General features: G+C 38.3%; 2 long non-coding RNA genes across 4 annotated transcripts; one reads left to right on the top strand and one right to left on the bottom strand.

The window, feature by feature from the left end:
* Positions 1-673: 673 nt before the first annotated feature.
* LOC134637601 (uncharacterized) lies at positions 674-5,310 on the top strand. 3 transcript variants are annotated; one of them, XR_010095144.2, is made up of 5 exons: positions 674-977; positions 2,107-2,211; positions 2,967-3,124; positions 3,563-3,621; positions 4,588-5,310. It is a non-coding gene; the product is annotated as an uncharacterized LOC134637601 (long non-coding RNA). The 3 variants fall into 3 exon arrangements; XR_010095145.2 differs by having other exon boundaries at positions 2,107-2,218; positions 3,566-3,621; XR_010095143.2 differs by having other exon boundaries at positions 2,107-2,218.
* A 1,768-nt stretch (positions 5,311-7,078) lies between these two features.
* On the bottom strand, positions 7,079-9,735 carry LOC134637262 (uncharacterized). Its single transcript, XR_010095094.1, has 5 exons — positions 9,416-9,735; positions 8,499-8,660; positions 8,127-8,251; positions 7,921-8,022; positions 7,079-7,777 (listed from the first exon to the last, which is right to left on the bottom strand). It is a non-coding gene; the product is annotated as an uncharacterized LOC134637262 (long non-coding RNA).
* Positions 9,736-10,009: the final 274 nt, after the last annotated feature.

Genomic DNA, 10,009 nt, shown 5'->3' with positions numbered 1-10,009 from the left:
TGGCAAATAGATAATATCAACAGCAGCAACTGCTACCAATAAAAGCAATCACAAGAAAGTTTTTGCCAGTTGGTTGAGAAATGCACATTTTTCCGTGTTTTTCAAAGTTGCCAGGGGGGGGGGGGGTCACTGACCAGTCTCCAACAACTACATACCACCCAGTCAGGGAATACACATTTTTCCCTAAAGGTGCCTACAACAACAGAAATATTAACCTATATGTTCTTCAGATGTTCAGTACTTTTAATTTTCTTTTTCCCTTCTAAAGTGTGGCAAGAATCTATCACAATTCATATATTTTTTTGTTTGTTTTTTTCCTTTTATTTACACCCCCTGTTATTTCTGAATCCCATTCTCTGCTCTAGACATCGAAGGAAGTCGAGCGCTCAGTCCAACACGTTCTCACTCCCAACTCGTCAAATGTGTGACGCATGGTCAGGCTCCCTCTGCTTCACTTATCGACGCGCAGGGTACCCCCCTGGCGTCGAGAATTGACGTGCAGGGTCCTCCTATTGAATCCTATACAGATCCCTAATCGTTGTTTATTGACGACAAGAGATTTCCGCGGAAGAGCCTGTTGTCCGTATATTTATATATTTCCAAAATCACATAGTGACGTGTACTGAACACAATATATTATATAATGTAAACAACTACCCGAGAAACAGCAGATACAGCAGATAAATTAATTATAGGCCATTACTTTTGTATCGTTTATTGCATTTATGGAGGGAGAGGTGTATGCTGGGTAATGGCACAGCTAGCGACCGGGTGACTTTATTCACCCGCTTCGGCTGTTACCAGTCCGTACAATGGGCGTTATTAGCAGAAATCAGTCCCATAGATGTGGGCCATCCACCTGCTAGATTGTTCAGAAGCTTGTTATCATCCATCCAGATGGAGGATCAGTGACAGGAGCGTGGGAAGACTCCAGAATCCACTCTGGCTGGAATCCGGTGGATACAGCAGTGTTACAGGTAAGACCATTTAAACGGACAGCATTTATAGAATGACTATTAAAAGTCAGCGAGTGTCAATAATGTTAATGTGGTTATGTTAGTAATACACGGAGTGCTGATATAACAGCTTTAAGATGCATTTGTAGATATTATTACGTGTTTTACCGTCTTTATGGTGCTAGCTTAAAGTTACGGTGTAAACGTTAGCTTATATTGTAGTAAAGCTGTTACTGTTTAAACGATGTTGGGACAGAAATATTAGCTTCTGTCATGACTGATGAAGTTACTAGTTAATAAAGTTTCCAGTAAAGTGATTAATCGCAGCTACAGATTGACAGTAAATATCCCGATTAGCTTCAATTCATCTGTAATAAATATGTGCAAGTTTCAGTGCTTCGTTTAAACTGTATGATACTTATACTGACCCAGGGTCAGTGTAAAATACAATCCTAGCTGTGTGAACAAAGCCTGGCTCTTTTAATCCTGCATGACAAACCTCAGGATGCAGGTTCTTATTACTCTTTCCTGCTGGCACACCTGTCACACCTGAGAGTCAGCTAGAAACTTACAGTGACGTGGAACATCATGCAAAGACTGCCAGACTCTGTAATACTGTAAATGATCAGTGACTCAGGTTAACACTAAACTTTAAACAGTCCCTCTGTGTCTCTGTGTGTGCTGAACATCTGGAATCAGATTGAGTCAGGCTGCATTGACTGTGGGACTTTTCTGTGTTAAAAGCAGGTTGAAGACGGCTCAGAAACATTTGAAGATTAAAATTTAGCATTATGGCTGCTGGTGGTTTGTAAAGCCTTTACTCAGCTGTATTTTTGTTACTAATTTATGTTTGTTGTTTAACACAGATTTCAGAAGAGCAAAGATGAGCACTGTTGCTTAATCCTTAATAGTTTAACTGGATTGGAAATCAAAAAAATCCAGATTCTTCTTCCACAGAAGTTTCATTTGTCAGTGTGGGACTGCTGAGTCACCTGAAGAACTCATTTCATTCTCCACGATGTTGATTTACAGAAATGTTTCACAGGAACTGATTCCTCCCAAAGGGTGAACTAGTGTGTTTCCATAGATTATCTCTGTATGAATGTACTTCTTAAATGAAGGCAAGTGTTTGTCCTTTTTTGTTCCTCAGGTACAGTACGTGATATTAAGGGCAGGCGGTCATCACTGGGGGAAGACAAGAAGCAGACGTACTTCCAAGAGGGAGCTGCAGTGAGGACACAGCCTGGTCACTGAGGTCAGAGGTCAGAATCTGAAACAGTGCAGGTTTATATTCTAGTGGTTATAAAAAAATTGAAATGTATTTATAAAGAAACCTTTAAATAATATTTCAAATAATAGTCATAATTATGATTATTATTAGAAATATCAAACATTTAAGTGGATTTTCTGTTACACTTATTGTCTTAGCCCTGCGATAACTGGCAGCCTGCCTTTGTCCTGTATCAGCTGGCGGCTTCATCCTCCCGCGACCTTGAATTGGATACATGAATTATATTGAATTGTATTCCAATTATGTAATCTCATCATTTACAAAATCAAGGTATCTAATCAAAATGTAAGTAATAATGTTAAAAATGGGAAAGCAGAAATAAGTGTGACATGAATGTAAATGTGTGAGCTGACATAGAGGACAGCTACATGTAGTCTGAAAAACCTTTGTTGTCAAGTTTGCAGGTCCATCAGCACGAGACATTCTTACATAGAAGAGACTGTTAAAGTCTCTAACTCAGTGAAGCATTATTGGTCCCGTCTGTTTGGATAAATATAGTAAGCTGATGTATTTCCATTTATTGACACATTTTCTTAAGTGCTTATCCAGTTCAGGATCACAGTGGAGCTGCAGCTGGATATGTTCAGTAAAGAAACCTTACAAAAGTTAACAATAAACCTGCATCTTTGTACGTTGTTGTCCACAGGATGAGAAAATCAAACTGGAAGACTGTGGAACATGTTAATAAATGTTTGTGTTTATCCCTGTGTCTTTCACAGGAGGCGCTGAAAGGTTTCCCTAATAGTTCCTGGTGAATCAAAGCAGAACCATAAAGGTTGCTGTACTGCATGATGGCCTTACCCCTGAGCAGTCATCCTGTTAAAGGAGGAACCAGTTAGAAGCTGTTTTCAAAGTAGCTGAGCAGATTTCATCTCAAGTAAGCGATTAACTGTTTGTTCATTTGTTCTGCCACTTAAAGAGCATTTAAGGACATCTTTTGAGTGTGTAGTTGAATTAATTCTACTGGCTCTCATGGTCATTTGTGATTATGGACATATTTTTCATGTTTTCAACCATTTAGTAAATTCTATCTATTTAGTAATATCTGTCAGCTATAAAATGTAATATAAATATAAATATAAAAATATCTAAATATCTCCTGCCCGTTATATTTTAATGATGTAAGACCAGACGTCTGTTATCGTGTTACATAAGCATTCCTCACATATCAATGAGATGCTGTACAGTACAATCCTACTGACACAGCAGAGGGATAACGACGGCTATTTAACATCGTTGCACAACACATTCGAGCTGCATGATGCAGACAAAGTGACTAAATCATCTTTTTTGTGGTTTATTGTCTTCAAACCAGCAGACAAAGCCAATGGCAGAAGATGTTTGGAGAAGAACTTCAGGCCGTGTACTGACAAGGTATTTTTTTTCTTGTTATCAAAAGACATTTGGAGTGACGGCTTCTACAACTGTGCTGAAGTAAAACTTACAGTCTAAGAAGTCACAGTGTTGATATTCAGCACAAAGAGAAAAGCTCACTTGTTTGAATTTATTTACAATCATAGTTTTTGTAAATTCTGACTGTAAACAGATTTTACAGCTTTGATGTTGTTTGACACTCGATATCAGGTGATGGTATTTAATTTAAAGGTTTCTATGTCCCAATGAGCCATTTACACTGACCAGTGTCAGTTTGACTGTAACACATTCATTATTTAGATTCAGCATTTCTAAGAGAAATAACTGAATGTAAAAATGGCAGCCCTCAGGCCGGGTTTAATTGATAGAGATATATGCATGCATTATGAAATTTATGTATCCCAGATCATTTTTATTCATCTAGTCCTGGCAGACCCACCCCTTCCTCCCAAGTTAACTGCAACCCAAAAGAACTAGTGGGGCTATTTACACACTCACAACCAGTGTGGGGTAAAAAGAGCCACCAAAAACCTGTCAGCCTGCACAGCTACAGATGTGCTAAAAGCTAAAAGAGTTAGAACCTCTGCTTATGGAGAAACTTTCTAAGCCTAACAGAGAACAGGTACTCCTGCCCAAATAACCCCACATGATATAACCCCACATACAGCCCAGCCATAAAGTGAACCAAGTCATTTAGTGAAAGACAGCATGGGACCAAATGCATGTAACCAGGCTGCACCAACCTAACATTTCTTCCTCCTGAATTAAATGAATGAATGGATGAAAGTTAAATGACTACAAACCTAAAGCCACTAGTTCCCACACTGGAGTTCCCTGACACTGTGTTAACTGTACTGAGCTTGTATCAACAGTTGTAACAGGCTAAGCTACGTGAGAGACTGCATTGAGTGATTGTTTCTATCTTAATGGTTTCAGCTCAGATGTTCTGCTTTTTCCTTTCTGTAGATCAAAGCAGCCCGTGCTCTTTCTGCTTCCATTTTGATGGCAAGAAGAAGAAGAAGAAGAAGAAGACTTCAGCGAAGTGGCGTTTATGGTCTCAGTGGACAGTCATGGTCACATACTGCATGTGGTTTTAAAAGCAACATGTCTGTTCACCACAACAATCGAGATGTGTAATATCAGTGCAGCTACGGTTTGTTCTTGAACATCAGTTCTGTTTTCTACTTTGACCACTTAGACCAAAAAAGTGTTGTTTTCAGATTCTTTCTTTTAAATCTGTAAAGCACCTGTTCATTTTTTATTACAATTAGTTTCACATAAATAGTAGTGTTTCCTTTATGGTCTTTTAATGCTTACACTAGACTGTACACGTCTACATTTGAGACATTTCTGTTACCTATTTATGAGACTGGGCTGCTTAACTACAATTTGGAAATGGATGCAAAATCACACGGATCGTGCTATTGTTTGTTATTTAATAAGATTCAATTCAATTCAATAAAACTTTATTGATCCTGAAGGTTGACCCCGAGGGAAATTTGGGTTAAGGCCAACACAGGACGTGTCTGACTAAGCAAAGATTAATCTGATCCCATTTCTACCTGTCTCTATTGTTTCAACTGTAATTGTCAGGATATATATTTATTCCAGCTCTCACAGGGCAAAGGAATGACTCAGACGTGTCAAATGTTCTTTGACTTGATAAACAATTTGAAGTTCACAATTTTCTTACAAATAAAACTCTAATGACAAACATGAACAGCTGTGGTTATTTCTGAGACAAGATTTTTTTGAATGTGTTCACATTTAGACAGTGTGCATTTGTATGCTGAAACTGTAATGGTGAACCTGAGGTGATGGTCAACAGAAGGCAAATATATTTAAATATAAAACAATATTGAAGTAATGTCTTTACCCTCTGCAGCGCGTGGACGCTGTGCACACAATCGCCTTATTCACTGTAGTAAACATGCACCGCTAGCTCACGTGACTGACTGTCTCCATGGTTACATCGTGTATTATTAGCTATGCAAACAGCTTCCAAAGATACCGCCATATCTCTGCAGCTGTAACACTTTCACACTTTACAAATCATTTCACGTTTTTGATAGTTATGAAGACAGAATATGTTTTTAAAGTCATGCTAGGCGGTTGCTATGGTGGTTGCTGTGGACTAGGGTAGACCGCGCGTCCGATTCCTGTTGTTAGCTGTCCGCCGTAGGAAGGCTGCGTTCCGTTTAGAAGTAGCGACAGTCTGCCGTAACTCGAACTCAAACCCCGCTTTGTTCTGTAATTAAAGGGCTTTTACAGCCGTTCATTACACACACGCACACACACATAAAGCACTTTGCCTCACCATGAGAATGCAACTTTACTAAAACCTTTAAAGTATCTGATATAGGATAGAAAAATGAAGCAACCAGAGATTTAATGATGAAGACTCTGGGTTCTGTAGTTCACGTTTTACAGTCCTGAATGACTCACTGCACATCCAAATAATTTATTGAAGAGGAGTTTAGAATGCACTTTACATTTAGACTGTTGCTGTTTAATTTTTTTACATTGTTACGATGTCATGAATAAGGTTCACCTGCTGGGGGTTTGATGGATCAGCTGGACAATACAGTCAAAGACAGACTTCATCCATCATATGCAAGAATCCTAGTTGGATTTTTGTTTTCACTCATATTTTAGAACCAAATATTGAAAACAACTGTGACAGACTGGATACCTGGTCAAGGTGTACATTACCTTTCACTCAAGCATCCCGGGACAGAGCCCTGCCCCACCATGAGCCTGGGTGGATACGTAGTTATAATATAAAATGACTGATACTGAACATGAATATTTCATGAAAATCAAATTATAATATGAATTCCTAGGTGTTTGTTATATCCAGCAAGAGTAATATTGATTACATATGTCTGAATTGCTAACCCTAACCCTAACCCTAGCTCAACAGACCACAATGCCCTGGACTGTCACTATTATTACATGCTGTGAACAGAAGTAGCTTTGATCACAGTTTATGTTGTAAAAGAGAAGGAATACTGAAAAAAAGATCTACATTGTGATATTATTTCTTCCAAACTGACCAGAAACATGCTTATCAGACTCTCACAGCACAGGATCAGACTCACTGTGCATGACGGCTCAGGCCAATAATGTCTGTTAGATTGTCAGTTGTTTAGTATACTTCTGTACAGTTAGGGTCACCATCTCTATTTCAGTATAATTAATATACAGAAAACACTAAAAGTTGGTTGTCTTCCAATATTCTAGCATAATTAAAAAACTTTGACTTTGTTAGTACATATTGTTACAGTCCTAATGCCAATATGATTCTTCATAACTCCTGCTTTGAAATTCTGAGCTTTAAAATTTACCCGATGAAAGATAATTTACAGTAGCAGTCTGTCAGGATAATTCTGACTATAAGATCACTGTATTAATCTGAATCCTTCTGAATGTGCTGTGAATGAATGCTGATGCAACTCACTGTGGGAAAGCTGTTAATAAAATGAATCTGTGACACATGCAACACATTCACAGAGGAAGAGGACACAAAGGGAGGACACGCAGAGGCTGTGTTAAAGTCAGAAATCCAAATCTTTAGTCAAAAACAGGCGTCGGTTACAAACAGGAAGACAAGCAGTCCATCAAACAGTCTACAGGGTCAAACATACAGTGAATTCAAACAGCAGTAAAAAATAACTGGACACTGAAAAACTTAAAGCAATGTGTGATGCAATAAAAGGAAGCAGCGCAGTATATTCACTGAATTACAAAATTACAAAAGAGAAAAACGACAATTTCTAAGGTTTGTTTTCTAAATGCAGGTAGAGTGTGGCTGGTAAAGATGGAAACATACAGAATGTAAACTGTGTGAGTTTGGTGAACTTTGTCAGTAACAAATGAAGTAAAAAAAAAAACAACCCAAAACAGACAAAACACAGAAAGAGGCTCTCAGTATTCATTAATAATTAGAAACTATCTAAACATTCTGGTCGTGGATTTGTACAGTCTTAGTTCCGCTCGCTGTCATCATTATAATCATCATGATCAATGGCGAGGTCCTGAGGTGGGCGGGGCTGTCTCTGGTGATGTCACCATGAAGGAACAGCATCTGGCACGTGTTGGTGAAACATCCCAGTACACTGGTTTAGTTTCCTCTCCAGCTGTTTGACATTTGACACTTCAACATTAAGGGGAAGAAGAAGAAACAGTGTTAGGTCAGGTGACCACATGGTTTCTAAAAAAAACTGACAGGAAGTAACCAGGCTGTTAGAAATGGATATCATGTGTTTATAGTTACTGTAGTTAGGTAACTCTACTTACCAAAAGCAAAGCTGCTGAATGTTGCAGGAACATGCTCATGTGTGGTGGTCATTCAGTGCTGCTCCGGCAGGTTAGACAGTCCAAGACTGATATCCTGCCCATCTGAGAGTTTGAAAACACACATGCAAAAATTTAATTGTATTACAGTCAAAGTTGGATGTTCGTTTTTGTCTTTTAAAAATGATTGTGTATTTGAAAGCGCTAACATTTAGGGATGACTCGGATCGTCTCTCTCTAAGAGTATCTCCTTTAAAGGGGAGACAAGTGTGTCCACTGATCCACATCACTTTACCTGGATGACGACTCCTCTCTCCCTCACTCAGAAACACTCCTAAAATAACCAAGCAAATAAATAATACCGAAGATTTACTCACATTACAAAAACATCAAAAACATCTCCCTTTGATTCCATTACTCCATTCCTGCTGAACATCAGGCAACAAATGTCCCAGTAAATCAGTAAAATGTAAAGCACATATTTTCTCTGCTTTGTCTAACCTCTGCAGAGCCTCTGTCAAGAAAAACATATCTGTAAGCATAAAACAAATATACATTTCATAACACGTCACTGGACAAACCTCGGTCAGTTGATTTCCTCTGTGCAGTGCAGACGAGCATCAGTCAGCAAGTCAAGGTAGTGAGATGGACTCGTGCCCTTGGTGACTCTGCTGGTTCTTCTGAGGAAACACCACCTTCTCTCCACACCGTCACCATCTGTGAGCACAAACTTCTGCTCTGCTCTGTCAGCATGTAGGAAATCACATATCACACACACAAGGGTGAAGAAATATTAGAGCTCAACTTTGTATACTTTAGATCTAAACAGATCAAACTAGCTCTTAGTCTCAGCAATCAGACAAACAATGATACCATACTGATTCTGTATGAATACAATATGGTATTTTTAATACAGGTGTCAAACTAATGTATTAAAACTAATACAGATATATGTATATATATTTTTGATAAATTAGTTTGCTAAATTATTTTTTTTTCATTTAACAATTGCAACTGAAAGAAATTAAATATTGAACAAAAATATATTGTCACATTCTGCATTCTCAAATACAAATTTCACAAAGTAAATTTTTGATTAACAGAAAAAATATGAATTACAAAAAATAATTGTATATTATTAAAATATTATGCAACAGTGACCAAAGTCAGAATCATCATTACAGTATTGTTGACTTAGTGCTTGGGTAATAGTGATAAACTTCAGGGGAGATCATGATGACAGAAAACTGTAAATAACACTCTGAAGTCTGAAGCTGCTTTTCTTGTTTCTGTGACCTCAGCACGCTGACAGACTTGAAGTTGCTAAAGATTTTAAAAAGTGAATAGAATAGAATAGAATAGAATAATCCTTTAATTGTCCCACAAGGGGAAATTTGGTGATAATTATAGGGAAGAAACTTCTCTTTTTCATCCGTTTAATCAAACATTTGATGCCTCAGCTGTCTCAGTCCTATAGCATTCTGCAACTACAACTAACCTGAGGAGGCTTGGATTTGGCTGCAGGTGCCCTTGTACATCCTTCTCAGCAGCACACATGTGGGTACCATTTAATCACACTTCGTCCTGAGCTTTGCTTCATCACAAGACTAAAGGTGGCATACCGTGTCACGGTCTTATCATCATCCAATTGGAGAAGAAACATTTACGGTCATCCTGGTTTTGTTTTCTGATCCTGCAAAAAGACTGAGGACAACAAAGCCCAGAGAACACGAGATACACAACATCCAACATTCAGACTCAACAGCCTCCATAAATGAAGAGCACCAGGTTGGTCCAGTTATAGTAGATATAAGCATAATTCACATTACTGTGTATGAATAATAATCAAGAGACACACTTTGCAGATGTAGAGCATGATTTCCCATCATCAGACTGTAAACAAACATCCACCAGGCTTCTTTGTTGGCAGAGGTGATGATTCTCCCATCAGGGATCAGTAGCGTGTATTATCCTGTGGTATAAGCAGCAGTCACTGAAATATTACTGTTTCAGATAAGAAATCTAGCACATAAAAGTCAAGATGGGAGAGATCTCTACAAACTGACTTACCTCTGCAAGTGTGAGGCTGTTC

Source organism: Pelmatolapia mariae, linkage group LG10_11 (assembly GCF_036321145.2).
Source record: "Pelmatolapia mariae isolate MD_Pm_ZW linkage group LG10_11, Pm_UMD_F_2, whole genome shotgun sequence".
Classification (NCBI taxonomy): Eukaryota; Metazoa; Chordata; class Actinopteri; order Cichliformes; family Cichlidae; genus Pelmatolapia; species Pelmatolapia mariae.
This window is presented reverse-complemented; position numbering and strand designations above follow the sequence as displayed.